This window comes from Lissotriton vulgaris, chromosome 3_1 (genome assembly GCF_964263255.1).
Source record: "Lissotriton vulgaris chromosome 3_1, aLisVul1.2, whole genome shotgun sequence".
Lineage (NCBI taxonomy): Eukaryota > Metazoa > Chordata > Amphibia > Caudata > Salamandridae > Lissotriton > Lissotriton vulgaris.
Window position 1 is genome coordinate 1,183,425,412 of NC_141689.1, and position 21,128 is coordinate 1,183,446,539.

Below are 21,128 nucleotides of genomic sequence, written 5' to 3' on the forward strand. Positions count from 1 at the left end.
AATTTGGCCTTCTTCAATTTTTCCTCCACTGCGTGCAGGCCTTGAGATGGGTGAAGTGAGAAGGGTTTTCCTGCCGAGTGTAACGGATCCAGAGATACACTACGGCAATACCTACACTGAGGCTGCTGATGCTATAAATGTTTATACTGTACAGAGATGTTTGGGATGCATTTGAAGAACTGTCCTTGGGAATCCTTTTTCGTAAGGATTCATAATTCTTGTATGTATGATGTAATCTATGCACAAGACCTGCCTATATGCACCGCACTAAGGTAGTGTGTTAGTCGGATGACTTCGTCCTGAAGAGCCTGTGTGAATAAAACAGGGTTGAAAGGGCAACAATTCTTCCGTACTGTTTTACATCGATGAACTATGTATAAGGGACTGTTGATTCACTTGAACTACCCTTGTTTTAATGTACAACTTACACAACAATCGGGATCTTGTTTAGTGTCTTAAGAAATGTATGTTCATAAATATGATCACTATGTAAGCACTGATCGTCTGCACTTCATTTCAACTACATCACATTGTAATATATTGCACTACATATGGATTGATGCAATAATCTTGTGGCAGAAACTAATGTTGTTTTTGTTCAATTGCGTTGAAGTACACATCTCGTCACCAATTTCATTGTGGATTCCTTTGACATATAAATGAGGTTTCCTCATTCAAACGAGTCACACATGACCTTTTGTTTGGATAATATATTTTTCAATTTGGCAGCAAGCTTGGGGAGAGACTCTGTTTTACAGAGGATATGCACAATATTGTACTTTGGATTTGTATTTCTCGCACTGCCAGTCAGACTAAAAGAGCATTACTGAAAAGCACTTACTTTGTCCCTGAAGCAAAGATGAAATTGTAAAGGATATATCAAGTATTTGGCTGTTATTGACAGTTGGGTAGGCACAGATTAAATGGAAGGGTCATAGATTGTAGGAAACTTAATACCAGGGCTGATTGTGGAGTAATGTACAGCATAGGAATGGCAATGCAGTGACAGCATGAGATCGATCCACACTTGCAGAAGTTATGTGTTAAACTATGCACCAATTAAACATTGTCATAAGAAAAACTCTGATATGAACGCACTGCAAGTTTGATTCTATTGAGCACTTGCTTAAAAATGTGGAGCAAAATGAAACTAAAAGTATGAATCAGCAACGACAATCATCAGCTGTGTGCAGATTATATTTTGAAGTCAGTGTGTGGGGAACTCTCAGCCGCTGTGTGTAATTTTACATGTAAATAGATAAAGGAGCGATAGAGTGGAAAAAGGCTGAGTGACTGCCAGCTAGAGCAGGACTGTTATAATCAGATAATCGGGGCATTTGCACACTTAAAGTGGTATTAGAAGACTGAGATGATGTTTAATGCAAGTGGTTGAGGTGGCAGAGTGTATGTTTCTGATAACAGGCCAGAAATGTTGTGGTGCTAACATCAGTATTAATGTCAACTGAAAATAATTTTGCGATAATATGAGAAAAATGTTCAGAGATGAAATTGGATTGTTAATGGACAGGGTACTGAAATGAAGATGTCAGTACCAATTAATCAACATTCAAATAATTTAATAATGTGAGCTGAGTTATACATTGAATGTGTGGTTAAATAATGTATTTTCAATTGATTGAATGTTCTAATTGATTGACTCTAGTGGTGATCACACACAAGGGAAATGGTAAAGTAAGATCTTGTATAGATCCTAGGAGTATAGGGTTAGCATGAATAGGTTTCCACTTCCCAATCCTAAACAAAGTCAAGAGTGAGAGGTACTAAATTAACTTTACCTGAAATCGTTATATCATCAGATCAGTCTGTACCAGAATCCAAATTATGTTATGATGCGACAAGCGTTTTATTTCAGAATGTAAATAACTGATTTGACTTTAGTCCCATCATTATTTTAATGCAGAGTGCAGGAAGGGTTCTAATGCATTTCTGCAAAGGATAGCAGAAGATGAAATGTATTGTAAATAGAAAACATAACAATTATTTTAAATACAATTGAATTTTTTACCAGAACATTTCACACAAAGGTGCAGTTCTGTATGAGACCTATTAATGGCAGGAATATTTACACACTGCAAAAAACAAGGCTCCATTATATGGGCTTTCTTGAATTTTACTCAATATGTGTGGGCCATTTTAGTACAATAGGAAATCTAATAAATATCCTGTCAAGTAAAGGACTGCAAAGTTTTGAAGGAGGAACAGAAAAACCTTTTGTGATTTGAAAAGGGCAACTTTGTACACCTTTTTAGGCTTGGATTAGGACAAGCGTAACAGTGGATGCAAGCTCTTGTGGGGCTAATATTGTCATAGAAATGTAGTAGTGACAGGGAATTCTCTGTAGAATTTGCATCAAGGGCTTTGAATGAAATGCAAATCACGTATGTAGTAATTGAAAGGGAGATGTCAGCTTGTGTATAAGTGCAAATTCTTTTAGTACGTATCCAACCAGAAAATGTATCCTCAAAGTGCATTTTGAAGATAGAATTAGTAGAGTCCCCTTCTTATTGTTTGGCAAGACTAGTCAGGAGTAGCAATACATTTGAATGCGTTTCTAGCTAAAGAAAGTGTTTAGCAGTTCGCTTGTCTCAGTCCTCCCTGCACCTGTTAATGGGGATCTCAGAAGGTCCTTGTATATCTTCAATCTTTATGTGCTCATGTGATAACATTCTGTGTGATTGTATGTTTTTCAGCATGTGCTTTTTCACATGCGGAGATTGCATTCGAAACAGGACAGTATATTCACTTTAAATGATACCCCATGTAGTGGAATCACATATAGAAAATAAATATCAAAGACTAAAAGTTACAGTTACAAAAAGGCTGGAACACAAATGGGGAATTTGCACTAATGTGTTTCTCAATTTCATTACAACTGGAAAAAGTTTGTAAATTGTTACCAGGTAATTGAAAATAAGTTTCGTAATATGCAATGAAATCATATTCCATTTTTTTCCACAGAAGAAGTAGTTACATATGCACACACGCACACCAGACACACGCCTGCCACCTGTAGCTGGTGTTGGTCTCCACAAAGTCTTGCAGCTTATGGGGAACTGGGGAGACACCATGGTGTGGGCACAATTTACGCGCTCCTAGTAGAAATGTTTATATAGTGTGTATTATTTTCCCTGCTCACCAATCCACATTGATTTGTGCTTTTAACGGCAAATGCAGAGCTTGTTGCTTACACCATGTAGAACTATATTTGGCAGATTTGCCAGTAAAATTCGTCTCTAGAGTTTAAACTAGTAATTAAAATTTTTTTAAGCCGTATATGTTCCCTCATGTAAGTGGCTGAGGAACCAAAACCCTATCACTAGGCTGAAATCTTGGCCACGAATTGCTAAATTGCATTGAGGAGGAAATTTACACCTAGGTGTAGATTAAACTCAGATTAATCTTTTAAAATGTGTTGTACCTCACTTAGTACTGGATTCAAAGTTTTGTGTGATTGATCCAATATTTTACTGATGAGAAATCATGCTTACCAAAACAAAATGTGCAATACATAAAATAAGCAAAAGATCAACTAACACACATTGGCAAAGCCAAAAGGTCTGAATTGCATGTTCAGTTTTCAGCCAGGCTTATTGACTTCGCTAATGGTTTTGCTTGTCTGGACCATATACATGTAGGAATATCCCTGGGAGAGAGAGGGCACTGAGAAGAGTAGGCAGCTTCTGTCACAGGTGGGGAGGCCACTCTTTGGTGGCAGGTTCGAATTATCGGTGTGGGTTTATTTAAAATAAAAATGTTTACTTATTCTGAGTTTACGGTGGAATGCCATGGATAACAATTAAGAATGAAAAAATGTAGATTAAGGCTAGAAATATATGGCTAGACTTCTATAGTGAGATCAGTGCAAGCGAGAACGATCACAGGTATGATAACGACGGAGAATAACCCATGTTAAACTAGGACATGCTATAGATATAATCTCAAGATGGTTTGTGGATATGCTTTTTTTGGGGACCTTTTTTATTTATCAGTGTCATCTAATTCAGTCTGATCTAACCAGTGAAGATTATCAATATTTAAATGAGACAAATGAGCAGCAGAAACGGCACAATAGCACACTTGCCCCCATGCAAAGGAACAACCCGAACCTGCACACAAGATCTGTCAACTGCTAATGGGAGTGTTTCATAGGGACAGTCAAACTACTGGCAAATGAAAAAATTATCAAGGAATAAACAGGCGAAAGAGAGTTTCCTAAAGGTAAATAATTAGTGTGCAAAACAGCAATCAAAATCAAAAAACAAAAGATATCTTCCCTGCACTTTCAGAACCTTAGAATGGCGCCATTAAATCCATCCAAATACAAATACCTTTTGAGAATGAACCTTGACCCTGCTCCAGTTACCAGCTCCCAATCCCACATTTGGGAAATATTAACCTGTAAGGCATTCGATGTCCCGATGGTGTTTATAGCACTTCGTAAATCCCCCGAGGTAATCTTATTCCACAAGCGTTGTGTATATCACATTACTGTTAAAAAGAGAATAAAGAAGTAATTGCACTAGAAATTTTATTATTTCTGACACTTTTCAACTTCAAACTGTAATGCAAAAAATGATAAAAGGATTGCCTCACACACCTTTCCTGCTATCTCGCATATGTTTTTCAACAACAAAAAAAACGTGTTTTAAGCAAGATAACCGGATGAGTTGACCTGAGATTCGAACACACGTTTCACGTGACGACAGATCAGCTCACTAGAGCCATCCTGCTTACAGTAAATACAGGGTGCCTATTTATACTACAGTCCAGGAGGCATTCTGTTTTGTGTACCAGTGTAATCCAGAGCCTTCGGGACGGTTTTGCTTTTTTTTATATGGGGATGTAACCACTTATTTAACCAAAACATTGCCAATTATACGTGGGCCAAAAACACATAGAAACGAGTCCACCATTGTAACTGTACCACAGTAGGGTGGGTGAATACTTTCACTTACTTGGGGGGGGTTCCATTCTACGCTGGGCTGGGGCTACTTATATAATACAAGGAATCAGCAGTTCTGAAGATCTATTGGGGTCTTCTTCAGGTTTACTTCTAAATTAAACCATTAACCCATAAAAAGCTGTTGACTGAAGGAGCAAGAGTATGTCTGTGTTCTCATATGGATCTGGGGGCGCTCAGGAGTAAAATCCTTGCAGAAGGTGAACAGTGACTGTCTGCGAAGGCTGGTATCAGTTCCCTGTTGGGTGTTCTAGTTTTGTTTGTTTTAGCGAGTTGGAGTTTCCCTATCTTGGGGATCAATTTAAAATGTATCTACTATTATAGTGGAACTATAGGACTCATACAGGAGAAACATTTCTCAGGGGTTATAGTAAAGGAGTGTATATCGATGGATAAAGCACAATGCATCCCTTGGTCTGCTATGTAAAAGAAACTTTTAACGCACTGGGGAGCTTATTTATAGGAGCCCTACGTCACTTTCGCACCACTTAAAGTGCTAAATTTATGACGCAGGCCTCTCATAAAGATTCATGAAGTTACGGAAAGTCATCCTGAGTGGCTTTGAGTGTCCTCATAAATCCTGAATAAAGCGAGGCAGCACAAATCGGTCCTTTGCCCTACTCTGGGCCCGGAAGGCGTTCCATGAGCATTGCAGTGGGTTATCCTACACAACACCCATAGATTTTGATGCTACCCCAGATTTACAATGTGATGTGGGGAAGCGCCAAATACGTACCCCTCCCGATGTGAGGCTTAACAAGGTGAAAAATGGTTATTCTTTTTTTTCTCTTTACATAGAATAGAAGCAAACACCTCTTTGGATTGTTTATATGCAGGAAGGTGCCCCTTCCTGCACAAAATCAATCCTGCCTGCAACGGAAACCCCCTTGCCCCATGGTACAAGGCTGCCTACGTTGGCGATAGGCTGCCAAAGTGGCACCAGCACAGGCACAAAGAACAGGAATGCCTGGTATTGCTTAAATACTCTACATTCCTGCCTTTTCACTTTGACATAAAGAAGCATAGCAAGGTGCCTTGCTGTGCTGCCATGTGCCAGAATGCCCTAAATAAGGCCATGGGTGTACCTGAGTTGTTTATACACCCTGAATCCATGGGGCCTACAGTGAAAGAGAAAGCCAATGAATTGTTATGCAATCACTTTCGAAAATGTTAGACTGATGATTGAATCATGTAAGTCCTCTGTGATCTCCCACATTGATACACTGACAATACACAGCCTAGAGCCTGATCTCCTTTTTGACCTTAGTATATATAGTAGGTTATGTCCTTGCAATTGCCGCTCAGAACAAAGAAGACTAAACATTGTCCTATTTTGCATATTATACTCTATTGCTATGAAATGCTATATAGTACTTTTATTACGAACATTTAGCATTAGATAGTGCAGCAGCCCTCCGTCAGAAACCTCCTGTATGGCAGTAGTTCATTTTTATTCAAAGCGTTTTGGAAACCAGGAAGTCATTTTGTACAATAATAGGCGAATACGAAATTGGCTACTGTGTCTTTTATCTTTCTCAACTTGGGGAATTTGGCCTTTTAGAAATGGTGAATTATTTATGTATTATTACAAGTTTTTAATTATTATTGTCTTGAATTTTTTGAACTGTTACATGTTTAAATATGTGATGTATCAGTGCATAAGTAAATATAGTAGTTACTGCACTAGGTTTCTGTTAATGTACTTTCATGACTTTTTAAATCGACTAAATATATTGATTGACTGTATAATGTTACAGTTTGTTTTAATTTATTATCCACACATTTTTAAATGGAAATCTAATCTGGCTGAGCACGTTTTCAAAGCGGCACGGCACGTTTTCTGCCTGCAACTAAAGTTAATAATTGCTTCCAGGTCTAATTCTCCTCCCTAGACTAGGTCAACTGCTGCTCCAAAGAAAAGTGGACACATGAGCAGGTTGTATTAGCTTAATATTTTTATCTCGGCTTGTTCCCTTAGAGATTTATATCCACCACAGCAGTTCTGATAGAAAGGGAGATCGTGGCATAAATGAAACACATAGTAAAATCCACGTTTTCCAGTAGATGTTCTGCCCATATCACAAATTTGCAGTCACAAGGGCAAAAAAAAAAAAACTGTCGGAAGAAAAGCATTCTCTATCTAGGCAATCCTTGTCTTGATAGAGAATGTTTTTCGTGCGTGTGTTGTGCTTCCCAAACTCTCCTCCTGAGGTTCCTACCAGGAGACTGTGGTGAACTGGCACGTGGCAACATAAATCATTTTAATGTGCTACATTTCAATGGACTTTGGCATTTCAGCAACTGAATTTCATATTTAGGCAGATCTGCTATCTCCTTGTTGATGGTGACGAGGAATGAAGTGTGACCTTGGACCTTGGAACTGGAACTGGAAGGTGTTAGTCAGGGGTTAGGGAAAGGGTTTGGGAAGGATATGAAAGACTCACAGAGAGAGGCCCTTACTGAAGTTGAATACTACATTTAGTGGTTAGCCTGTCTTTTTTATAGCATTCGAAGACTATTTTATGCCAATTTTAGGATTCAATAGTGTTCATTTTTGGAAGGCTAGTGCATGAAGACTACTGATATGTGAGTGGTACTTCTTGAATACTAACAGAATACTAAGTACATACTTATTTGTAATCACATAGTCTTCATTTACAATGTAGAACATTTAGTGAATACAAACTATTTGAATACTACTGGACTTTACCCAGACTACTATTATTATTCTATTCAAGCTCCATGCTGAATGGTAGATCCGTGCCTTATTTAATATACTATTAATATGCCTTATTTATTGTGGTGTTTGTGTAGTGTAGGGTAGTGTTTTATGGTTTAGGGAAGTGCTGGGGGATCATGCCGGGTAGTGATTGAGTGTAGGGACAGGAATGGGGGTTGGGGGAGGGTCGTGCTGGGTGTAGTGTTTTAGGGTTTAGGGTGGTGTTGTGGTGTTTGTGTAGTGTCAGGTAGTGTTTTAGGTTTTAGGGTAGTGCTCAGGGCTCATGGAGGGTAGGGTTTGAGTGTGGGGATCGGACTGGAGGTCTGAGGAGGGTCGTGCTGGGGGTAGTGTTTTAGGGTTTAGGGTAGTGTTGTGGTGTTTGTGTAGTGTAGGGTAGGGTTTTAGGGTTTAGGGTAGTGCTGGGGGGTCATGCAGGGTAGCGTTTAAGTGTGGGGACTGGACTGGGGGTCAGGGGAGGGTCGTGCTGGTGGTAGTGTTTTATGGTTTAGGGTAGTGTTGTGGTGTTTGTGTAGAGTAGGGTAGTGTTTTAGGGTAGTGCTGGGGGGTCGTTCAGTGTAGTGTTTGAGTGTGGGGACCGGACTGGGGTCAGGGAGGGTTGTGCTGGCAACCCTACTTTATATTCATTTTGAAGAAATGCATTCTCACACTATGGCAGTAAATCTAAAATAGAAATGTAAAGTATAGGCAGAGCGGAGGTTCCAGGGGGTACTGCAACCGGAATAAAAAATTAAGCCTCGGTAACCAGTTTACAAAGGTATGCAAATATGCAAATGTGCAAATGGTCTTTAAAGACCTATGAAAAACTGGGGCGTGCTGGAGATAAGACTCCAGACACTGCCACTGCCCAGCCAGTCCAACAGCTGCACATTAGACACACGGGGGTGGGGAATAATTGACCTTCATAAAAAGAACAGAACAGTTGTGTATAGATTCAATATTATTATTTTTTTCAGTTTTGTATAGCACAAAGTCAACCCGAAGGTATTTGAGGGACTTACAAAAGCACCAGTAACTCATGAACACGTTCATTTTTGTCTACACTGCGCGATAATTTGCCCAAAATCACAGGATGTTGATCCGAGACTGGAAACCTAGAACCTGGCCATTTTGCCCCATCCCTCCTTATTTTATAAGTATTGTAAGCAGCCCCAGCACCATTGAACATTATAATACACCGTTGCACCCTTCTAAAGTCAGATCTTCTAATTTCCAGACTCTGAGCCAACATTCTTCTATTATTCTTTTACATGATAAGTTCAGACTTTCGCTATGTTTGAATGAATTAGTTTTACCATCTTCTTGTTACTCTCATGTGTTCAATAAAGCTTGTTAAACTAAACTGGATAAGGGCAGTGGTGTCTGGTGATAGAGGGGGTGGTGATAGAGGGGCTGGGGTTGTCTGGTGGTAAAGGGGTGGGGGTGTCTGGTGATAGAGGGGCTGGGGGTGTCTGGTGATAGAGGGGCTGGGGTGTCTGTGGTGCAGCAAAAAATGATGAGATGGACTCAGGAGCACATGGCCATGCCACCCCCCCTCCTCTTCACACAGTAGGGCCAGTCATGGGCTCCAGAGCAAGACTTTGTGACCAGTACTTATGCTTTTACAAATTACCATGCACTGTCTTCTGTCACGCCAATAGATATGATCTCTTTTCCAGCGTTACTGGTTTCTCCCACCTGGGAAGGATGAACCTTCGATTCCCATGGCAGTCACAACAGTTAGTCTTCCTTATCCACCCACTGGACGAGCTTACCATCTGCGTTTCAGCACTGAGAGGCTGCGGGGGAGGAGTGAGGTGCGTTGATAGTAACTAAAGGAATGTCTAGATCCTGTTTTATGGGATCTGAAAATCTCAGAGCTCTGAAGGGTACTTTTGTTGTGTGCAGATTTATATAGCACAAACTCGAACCGAAGGTATTGGAGTGCTTTACATGAGCACCAGTTATATTACATAAGGACACGTTCATTTCATGGGAGGCACGGGGAGATTGTAAATTGCCCAGAATCACTGAAGCGTCATTGCTGAGACTCAAAACCTGTTCCATAGCTTCAAAGTCAGCTGCTCTGGCCATAAGGCCACCTCTCCCATTTCTTGATAATAAGGCAGACATGGTGCAGTAGTTGATTCCTGAGCAGAGCAAATTAGGTGTTTTTTTTGTGGTTTGATACACAAGGGAAGAAGCAGGCTCAAAAAGATCAAATTGTGCTACAGAGGGACCCCCACAAAACACACTGCGGATTGCTGTGGGCTGGCGCACCACTTTACCCCATCAGCTCAATACTTTGTTTTCCCCCTAACTGTGGCAAGAGCACAGAGAGCGCTATGGTTCAGGGGACACACAAGTTTGATTGCCATGATGCATATGCTGCAGGAAGTTGGTAGGCTGGAGCAGCAGGTTACGCGCATCGCACTTCATTGCACCGGGCCACTCACTGCCTGTCACTGCAACCCCTTCAAACAGAGGAACAGGTAGCACGTTGGCAGCCATTATATAGTGAATACCTTTCCTCATTATTTTCTAAAACGCGTCGGTGAAAAGTACTTTCAATTAAACATGCCATTAGACTGCTACATAAAAAAAAACATTAACAAATCCATCCTGTCTGGCATTTTAAGTCAGAGTAGTCCTTCGTTTAATGTTGATTTCCTATGTGGTTATGGTAATGGATGAGTGAGTAGATTGTTGGATAAACGAGTAAACAAATTGAATGGATGAATGAATGTGCAACTTACATGAGAGGTTGCCTGAATGGATGCTGGATTAATGTGTGAGTACATAGATATATAATTGAGCCAGTGGATGAACGAATCAGGGGTGAATTAAAGAGTGTATGGATGATGAATATGTACCCTGATTATTCTGTTATTGGAGGCATGTTGAGATAGCCATCCCCACATCCATGTATTGATGTGCCAGTCTGTTTATCCACCTCTACCCACACACATACTCATCCCTCTATCAACCAAATATGCTAATCAATCCATATATATCATCACACCATCGATCTAAGCATCCATGTATACAGCCACAACAAAGCATTCTTCTTGTCACCCAGGTACAGACTCATATGTATGTATTGATTGATCACTCCCTAGCAGTCATATATTACCCGTTCACCCATGTATTATATACAAGTACCCTTAAATTTTATATGTCACACAATGGTCCAGCACACTAATTATGATTAGTCCTCAACAATTTTTTAAACAGTGATAACAGTTATATACAGTGCTTATTCCAAACAGAAGATAGCAATTCAGTGGAGTTGTTTGTAGTGCATTCTTTATTTCCTACTTATTTTTTCCAATAAAAAAACCATAGCCATAGCCAAGCCGTTTCGTCCTTCACAGACTTCTTCAGGGCTACAATGACACATATATATATAACAATTATTATACACAAATTTGACTATTTATAATTAAAACAATTTTACAAATGTTACATCCTATACATTACAGCAAGTGTTATTACATATCATATAATTGTACAAAATTTAAAAAACATTCTTTAATACTCCACAATGTCCTGAATCAAAGTGCATTTCTATAACAATCCACTGATACTATCTTATTATTTTCTTTACAGTTAGCATAAGCTGTAGGATGTATAGGGTCAGCAGAGGAAAGGAAAAAATCCTTATATCCTCTTTTCAGAAAGTCAGGTGGGTTTGCATAAGTGAGATTGGTGTAGATTCTCTAGTGGGTAACCCTCAAAAGAAAAGTTAGCATATTGTACCAGATGATGTAACTGTTTTTAATCTCAACGAATATTTTCAATATCTCCTCAATGGGATCCAGGTTGGTTCCAGATTACCTAAAAAAAGGACAGTTTTTTTAGCCAATTAATCCTATTCATTTAAAGTGCACACTGTATATACATATGTAGATGAGAGCAGATCCCTATCTTATAATGCATACCTTAAGAGTGTTTCTTTCTTTTATATTCAGGATAGCTGCGATATAAAAACTCTTGTTATGTTATGTTATGTTATATTTGTCTTGTATAGCGCACTGCTACTCAGAGAGTGTCCCGGCGCTTTATTGCAAACCTGTACCAAAACATAACAGAGAAAAAGCAGAGAATAAGAAGACCCTGAACAAAAATCAAGACTCATATCTAAAGAGTAAAAAGCCAGGTTTTTAGGCCCTTCCTAAACGCCAACAGATTGGAGGTACTGCGCAGTGTCACTGGTAAAGCATTCCAAAGCTGCGGAGCCAACAGTCTGAAAGATCGGCCTCCTATACGTGCCCTTTTTATACGAGGGACCACGGCGAGAAACAGAGACTCAGATCCCAGGGACCGTGCAGGATGGTAAAAAGCTAGCCTTTTTTGGAGATATTTTGCTCCTGAAGCATGTAGAGCTTTATGGGCCAAGGTCAAGGCCTTAAAGACTATCCGCTTCCGGATAGGCAGCCAATGAAGTGACTGCAGGAGGCCCGAGGTTCTAGCTCTGCCGGGTAGTCCAAAAATGGCCCGTGCTGCCGAATTCTGGACCACCTGCAGCCGTTGCAGCAAATACTCCGGCAGGCCGAGATAAAGGATATTCGAATAATCCATTCTCAAGCCAATTATAGCCTGAACCGTTATCTTCCTGTAATTCTCCGGGAGCATAGGAAGAAACTTGCGGAGCATCCTGAGGAGGCCAAAGCAGGTGCCAGTGAGGCCAAGAATCTGGGATCTCAATGTCAGACCATTATCGATCTTAATCCCCAGGTTCTTGGCTAACTGGGAAGTGCCTGCAGGGGAAACATATTAGCAGGCCACCATTCCAGCCAATCTGGGTCCGATCTGCAGCCGAAGAAGAGTACCTCCGATTTATCCGAGTTGCACTTGAGGCTGTTAAGCTGGAACAAATTAAAAACAGCCCCAAGGCAACCACGGATACTCTCTCCGTCAAAATCTGCTCCTTTCCCGCAAGTAAAGAGGAGCTGGGTATCATCGGCATAGGAAACGATCTGGGCCCCGAAAGATTCCGCCAGTGCCGCCAGAGGGGTCATAAAGATGTTGAAGAGAGTCGGGCTCAACACTGCGCCCTGTGGGACTCCGACTCCCAGTGACGGCATCTCGGCAGAACTAGAGGAGGCCCAGACCGTTTGTCGACGGCCAGCCAAAATAGATCTAAACCAGCTGAACACCGTCCCCCTCAGACCGATCTCATAAAGTCTGACGAGGAGACCCTCATGGGGAACGGTGTCAAAGGCAGCCGACAGATCGAGCATCACAAGCATCGCTTTGCCTCCTGAGTCCAGTACCTCCTTAATTGCCTCCGAAACTTCCAAGAGCGCTGTTTCAGTGCTCAAGTTGGTGCGGAAGCCGGATTGGGTGGAGTGCAGCAGATCATGGGATTCCAAATAGTCGGAGAGCACAATATGCGCGTGCTTCTCCAGGATCTTAGCAAAAGCGGGCAGGAGCGAAATGGGCCTGTAATTAGCCAACACCTCCGAGTCCAGGCCGGGCTTTTTAAGCAGAGGGATGATCATCGCCTTCATCCAGGCCTGTGGGACCCCCCCCTCACTCAAGGAGCGGTTCAGGATAGGATTCACGATGGGATTAATGACTTCGGCCACCTTTGCCAAAAATTTGGCAGGGCACGCGTCAAGAGGTGATCCCGATTTGAGGCAGACCATAAGGTCCAGGGACGAGGAAACTGAAAGTGGCGGAAAATCTGCCAGAACCGAGTCTGCACTTGCTGTTAAATCGAAGACACCCTCAGAATAGGGAGATGCGTCAACCCCCTTCAGGGGAAAAGAGTCCTGAATCGATTTAATCTTGGAGGTGAAGAAGTTAGCGAGGGCGCTCCTCCACGCCTCAGTAGGGGGTACCTGAGTCGAAGGAGCACGAGGGGCCGGAAATTCCCTCACGATAGCAAATATCTCCTTGCACGAATTAGAGGCAGTCTCAATTCTCCTCGCAAAAAAGCCTCTTTTTTCAAAGAGGATGTCACGATGGTAGGCTTTGACAGAGGTTCTGTAAGCAAGCTTTGCCGCGGGATCATATTGCGAACGCCAAGCTCTCTCTGCCACCTTGCACTGCCGCCGTGAAGCCGCCAGTGCTTCGGTAAACCAAGGGGCAGAAGCCCGTTTAGCTGTATTGCGAGGAGGCCTCACCGGGGCAAGATCATCCAGCCTGTCCGTAAGCCATGATTGCAGCAGTTCTAAATCCCTTTCTAGTTCTCCTGTCATTGGACATGGGTGAACCAGGCATGCCTGTGTTAGCAATTCTGGAGTCATCCGGTGGTACGCCCTCGACCCTTGGCAAGACTGCCGAGGAGGAGCAGTAGATGTTTTTTTTGCCTCCGACACATAGTATTTGACCAACCTGTGATCCGACCAAAGCACCTGCAAAGGCACCAACATCTCTATAGAAGTGGTCGAGAAGACCAGATCCAGGGTATGGCCTTTTTCATGCGTCGGTCCAAGGTGATATGGAGAAAGGCCTAAAGGGGCTGTAACATCAATCATTTTGATCGTGTCTACATCCATTCCATCGTCCGTGTGGATATTGAAGTCGCCTGCCAATATGCAGTGCTCAGATCTCAGCATCAATGTCGAGATTATCGACTGGAGCTCTTCAAAGAAGGTGCCTGTCGGTCCCGGGGGCCTATAGACTAGAAGTCCTTTAAAAGATTGATGCGGCGATAGTACTATAGAGAAGGCAAGGGATTCACATCCCATGATAACATCCATAGGAATAGTGGTGCAAGTGGCGCGTTTGTTTACCACAAGTGCCACACTACCCCCCGCCCTTTCAGTCTATCTTGCCTAAAGATGTTGTAATCAGGGGGAATGGCTGTAACAATATCGGGGTTAGAAAGCTCCCCTAGCCAAGTCAACATCAAGCACAAAGGCTTTCCTGTTACCAAAAGATCATAGATATCCACTGCATGTCTGCTAAGTGATCTAGTATTTAATAGCAGACAAAGATGCTTCACGCTATCTACCTCCCTGTCTAATACGATAGCCTGGGTCTTGTGTGGCAACCATCCACAGGCAGGACACCGACTCTTACCCTTGTAGCGGCCCGGAAATACCTTGCGGCAAGAGCCCCCCACCTTTTGTAGGGACCGGAGCTCCTCCGCCGTATATTGGAGCATAATGATGACGGAGGTTAAAAAGGCCACCTGAGACCAGCCCAGCCCATCGCCCTAGTCGCCTTCGGGACGCTAACGGGCGCAGACGGGCTGGACTCTGGCGTGACTCCGGCGTCACTACGGCGGAAACGTTGCGCGAAAACGTTGCGAAAACGCTGCGCGTAAGAAGGATCACTTTATATGCAGGCCAGCGTGTCCTTGCGGCAGCTGGTCTGCTAGCAGAACTGGCGCCGCCAGGCGTCCAGGAAACTACCCCCAATATGGCGCCCAAACTTCGAGGAGACCGGAGAAACCAGGGACCCACCAAGCGCGGTGGAATGACAATTATAGTGCGAGTAAGGGACAAGCCTGCTGCCTAAAAACAAGGTAAAACAAACACAAATGAAATAAAATACAAAAACGGGATCATTAAAAACGCTGCCGCGTTATTTCCTGCTATGCGCTGCAAAGCGATCTTTAAGTGCCAGGTAGCTGTAGATGATAATAATGAAAGAGCCCGCCTATAATGCCCTCCTTATGTGCAGGCCAGCGTGTCCTTGCGACAGCTGGTCTGCTAGCAAAACTGGCGCCGCCAGGCGTCCAGGAAACTACCCCCAATATGGCGCCCAAACTTCGAGGAGACCGGAGAAACCAGGGACCCGCCAAGCGCGGTGGAATGACAATTATAGTGGACAAGCCTGCTGCCTAAAAACAAGGTAAAATGAACACAAATAAAATAAAATACTAAAACGGGATAATTAAAAACGCTGCCGCGTTATTTCCTGCTATGCGCTGCAAAGCGATCATTAAGTGCCAGGTAGCTGTAGATGATAATAATGCACTGGAAGATCAGTTCTGATTAATCGTCATAATTCCCCAATGCACTATGCAGAAGAGAAAAGAGTTACAAAAAGGATTCATATGTTTCCTAACTGCAATATTTATTTATTAGGGAATTCCAGATCCTCCCCATTATAACCAAGGTTAACTGTCTTAAATCTCAGAGTTCAGTTTAAATACCTCAAACTTAAAGCAAAATAATTTTTTGTAGGCTGTTTATTTGCATACTATCTAATAAAAGAGAGAGGGACCCCTAAACCAAAGGGATAGGGTACCACAATAGACACAAGTCAAAAAAAGTAAATTCCCTTTGGGCAAGTGAACATTAATACAAAGGTACTTACAAACAATAAACTCACTAGTACATAAGCATAACAAAGAAGCAAGGAAAAAATGGAAATCCAAAAACGTGAAAACACTATAATAAGATCAAAGCATTAGTACAATTATTGACATACATTCTGTTCATTAAAAATTGGGAAACAAACACAGGACGTAACAGTAATAAATAAAAACATTCCAATAAAAAAGGAGTTACAGGAAAAAGGACTAAATTCAAACACCAAAATTATTTCGAATTTTCCTTAATTTTGTAATCCACATTCACTCCTTGAGCATCGACGCGTTTAAATGCAAAGCGATCTTTAAGTGCCAGGTAGCTGTAGATGATAATAATGAAAGAGCCCGCCTATAATGCCCTCCTTATGTGCAGGCCAGCGTGTCCTTGCGACAGCTGGTCTGCTAGCAGAACTGGCGCCGCCAGGCATCCAGGAAACTACCCCCAATATGGCGCCCAAACTTCGAGGAGACCGGAGAAACCAGGGACCCGCCAAGCGCGGTGGAATGACAATTATAGTGGACAAGCCTGCTGCCTAAAAACAAGGTAAAACGAACACAAATAAAATAAAATACTAAAACGGGATAATTAAAAACGCTGCCGCGTTATTTCCTGCTATGCGCTGCAAAGCGATCATTAAGTGCCAGGTAGCTGTAGATGATAATAATGCACTGGAAGATCAGTTCTGATTAATCGTCTTAATTCCCCAATGCACTATGCAGAAGAGAAAAGAGTTACAAAAAGGATTCATATGTTTCCTAACTGCAATATTTATTTATTAGGGAATTCCAGATCCTCCCCATTATAACCAAGGTTAACTGTCTTAAATCTCAGAGTTCAGTTTAAATACCTCAAACTTAAAGCAAAATAATTTTTTGTAGGCTGTTTATTTGCATACTATCTAATAAAAGAGAGAGGGACCCCTAAACCAAAGGGATAGGGTACCACAATAGACACAAGTCAAAAAAAGTAAATTCCCTTTGGGCAAGTGAACATTAATACAAAGGTACTTACAAACAATAAACTCACTAGTACATAAGCATAACAAAGAAGCAATGAAAAAATGGAAATCCAAAAACGTGAAAACACTATAATAAGATCAAAGCATTAGTACAATTATTGACATACATTCTGTTCATTAAAAATTGGGAAACAAACACAGGACGTAACAGTAATAAATAAAAACATTCCAATAAAAAAGGAGTTACAGGAAAAAGGACTAAATTCAAACACCAAAATTATTTCGAATTTTCCTTAATTTTGTAATCCACATTCACTCCTTGAGCATCGACGCGTTTCGGCGGTATGAACAAAGTGTGACCGCCTTCATCAGGATATATGTATATCCGTTTCCCAACAGTTCTGTGAATTTAAATGAGATTGGTCTACATTAACAGGCCACAAATCCAATTTAATTTCAAAGATACACTTTTATAAAAAACACAATGAAATGTCCTACTCTATGTTTGAACCTCCATTATAGCATCGCCTCCAACATCATACAATACATGAAAACAGAACACATTATATTGCACAATTTCACAGACATTTAGCAACATGTTAACACGATAAGAAAGTAGGTCACCAGATTTAAGCAGCACCTTACATTTCATTGCATATATACTTTAAACAACAAATATCTAAAACCGGCCTACCACATTTAGACCAGATTATAGAGTGATCGAAAGGGATTCACATTTCATTGCATATACACTTTAAACAACACGTTTCTTAAACCGGCCTACGACATTCGGACCAAGTTAAAGAGTGATCGAAAGGGATTCACATACGTATCTAATCCAACACACCGGAGGTGGCAATAGTATGGAGCATGATACATCACCTACCTCAAGGATATAACGTTTCAGTCAGTGTATATTAAGGGGTATATGTCCTCCTTATCCTTTTCTTAGGATATTCGGCCTGCGAATTATCCTATAGTTCACCTAAACATAAAGATGAATATATCTTATTTGTTTATGCTAAGATTAATTCTAGAATCAACAAATATACTTGAGTTGGTGTAATTTGAAACCACAGCGGGACAATGAGCATGTTTATTCATGGCTGAGCTTCTCATTATCTTTTTAAACCCAATTTCTTTTTTAACCCATTTCAGCGTAAGTTTCGTCCATACCAAAGACAGATCGAGTCTAATAAGAACTTATTTATTGTTATTAGCTGATAATGCTTTGTACCGTCATACAATGCATTTTAAAGCACTCCTAAGCACTCCTACAGATTATTATGAACAGCCACATGATTACTAGGTGGCCAGATTGAATATATTCCTATGTGTATGATTAATGGCCACAGAATAATTACTCTCGCTTATTTATACTGAGAATATTAAGCCAAATTTCCCTTTAAAATAAATTCCCCCTCAATGCAACTTACTGATTTAAAAATGTAGTTGCTGATATAGATTCAACTTTCGAAATACGTCCAGCGCTATTGCTGAAGGCTGTAAATGAACAGACAAACCGGATAATGCCATTAGTTACTAAGGCTAGTTCAAAAATGACGGACATAGAACACTTCTTAAGTTAGATACTCACTAAGTGCAACTTACTGATAAAAAGATATTGTTGCTGCGGTAAAATTCCGTTTTTCAAAAAACGTCCAGCACTATGGCTGAAGACTGTAAATAAACAGAAAGACCGAAATTACCCTCAATACATATTGCAAGTGTGATTCTGGGTCGCTGTCTTGAATTTTTAAAGTGCAAATGATATACTTACACAAAGTATTAAAAGGTGTAAGCCTGGAACGCGGTACAGTCTTGATTAGTTTTAAACTTGCTAGGGACACAGCGTGACTCCTGATACTCCTTAATTAAGGCAGCTCAATATGGGTCTCTGACCTGAAAATTAAACAGATACAGAGCGCCACCAGATCAGAAGGCTTCCAGGAAACCGAGATACAAAACGAAAGAATTGGCGCGTTGCACATCTAACCCGCCCTTCTTACCTCTAAGACTTGCTAAGCCGGCGTCCCGCGTCCTCACGTACGATAAGGCAAGATCAACAGAAAGCCGCTCTTCCTGCAAACCTTTATATACTGGTTATACTGATAGGCGTATACCACATAGCCTAATGGAAAACACGGAAGTACAATGACGAGCACGGAAGTAATTGAGATAGACAATGGACTATATAGCGTACCTTCAATGTTTGGTGCTGATAGGAACGCAAATGAATATAGAAAGCAGACTAAATAAAGCCTACCAAGTGTCTAAGTAGTGAAGGCTGTGTTGTTATATATAAACACGCATAGTTACACGTTAGGTGCGTAATAAATATGCAAAACGGACTAAATGATATTTCTCAGATATTCATGCCTATCGACCGATAAAATACTGAGTCATTATGAATCCACGTATTTACACGTGAAAACATAATTGTAACTACAAGTATTTTTCTAAGTGGATAATTGTCCTGAATTAATACTATGTGTATAGATAAATGCACCGATATCACAGAAGTACATTTATATATCCCAAAAGCAGGGAGTATTTCATTTATCATAAAAATATAAGCATGTTGGTCTCATAAGACATAGGTTGTCAGGAGTGCAAACTTATATGGATAGTCTACGCATTAGATACATATAGGGCATTCTTATAAACTTCTCTGTTCACATATGCCAATGCGTTAATAACAGTTTACAAGATGTACTAAGGGCCTTTCTTTTTGGCAGGATAAAATAACGCAACCCCCTATTTCTGCTAAGTTATGAAAGGGGTGTTGATAGATCAAACAACAGCTATACGCGTTTGTTATTGAAAGGAATGTCGGTCCAGATAGTAACCTCAGCATAAGTTACAGAAAAAATACATAAAAATATCCCCTATTCTTTAGATATCCCTAGTGGAATGGTTAATCTGGTGGCTACATGAATGATACCTAACACGAGAATCTCTACTAATCAGAAGCACTTCGAATGTAACAAAGAGAGCGTAGATATATTATACTGCTCCAATAATCCGCTCCCATTCTTCCCTAGAGTTTAGTCCCCGTTTAGCTGTATTGAGGTAGGAGATGAACCATTGCTCCCTTTCCTTTCTTCTGGAAACAATATTGCCACCTCTTTTGCCTATCCTAATCTTCTCTAAGACGAACCAACCAAAGTCTGATTCTTTGTGTCCCTTTTCAAGGAAATGAGCGACAATAGGTGCAGTAATTTTCTTGGTCCTCACTGCTGACCTATGTTCCTGAAGTCGTATAAGTAGCTCTCTGCCCGTTTATCCAACATAGCAGAGATCACATGGACACCTAAGCAGGTATACAACATTTTTGCTTTTACAATTGTTGTGCGTCTTGCATTTTACAGTTTTAGTAATGCAGGTAATTTCTGATCCTACAATACATTGTGAACACATGTTACACATACTGCATTTCGTTGTTCCAATGACTCTAGTGCCCTCAATTGTCCTTTGACTCTCTGCACAATCCTCTCTATAAGTGTGTACAAGTAAATCGCGTAAATTTTTATTATTTATTCTTTTTAAATGCAAAGAGAGGTTTCTCTAAGGCTAGTTCTTCCTCGTGATTTAGGATATGCCAGTGCCTGTTCACAACATTCTTTATCTGATTGCTAATGTGTGAAAATTTGCTGACAAAAACCACCTTATTAAGGGGTTCCTTTTCCTTAGGTTTGCTGTGGACCAAAGCATCACGGTCGTAGAACCGTGCTCTTTTTAATGAATGTGACAGAAGCTTTTTTGGATATCCCCTATCCTTAAATTTCATACTTAGATTCTCGGCATGTTTGTAGTAATCATCCAGTTCCGAACAATTTCTCCGAAGACGGAGAAATTGACTAAATGGGATACTCTCCCTCTGAGATTTGGGGTGGTAACTGGAGAAGTGAAGCAGGGTGTTTTTGGCCATGGGTTTTGTAAACAGTTCAACTGCCAGAACACCATTACAGTTTTTAATGCAAATGTCAAGGAAATCCACCCTAGAGGTACTATACATAGATGTAAATCTAAGGTTGGGATCCCCCAAATTAATCCAAAGTAGAAATTCCTCCAAAAGTTCAACTGAACCTTTCCAAATAAAGAAAATATCGTCAATGTAGCGGTACCAGCCCGCTACATTTTCGAAAAACGGGGCCATTTCATTATCTATGTGCCTTGCCTCAAAGTTTCCCACATACA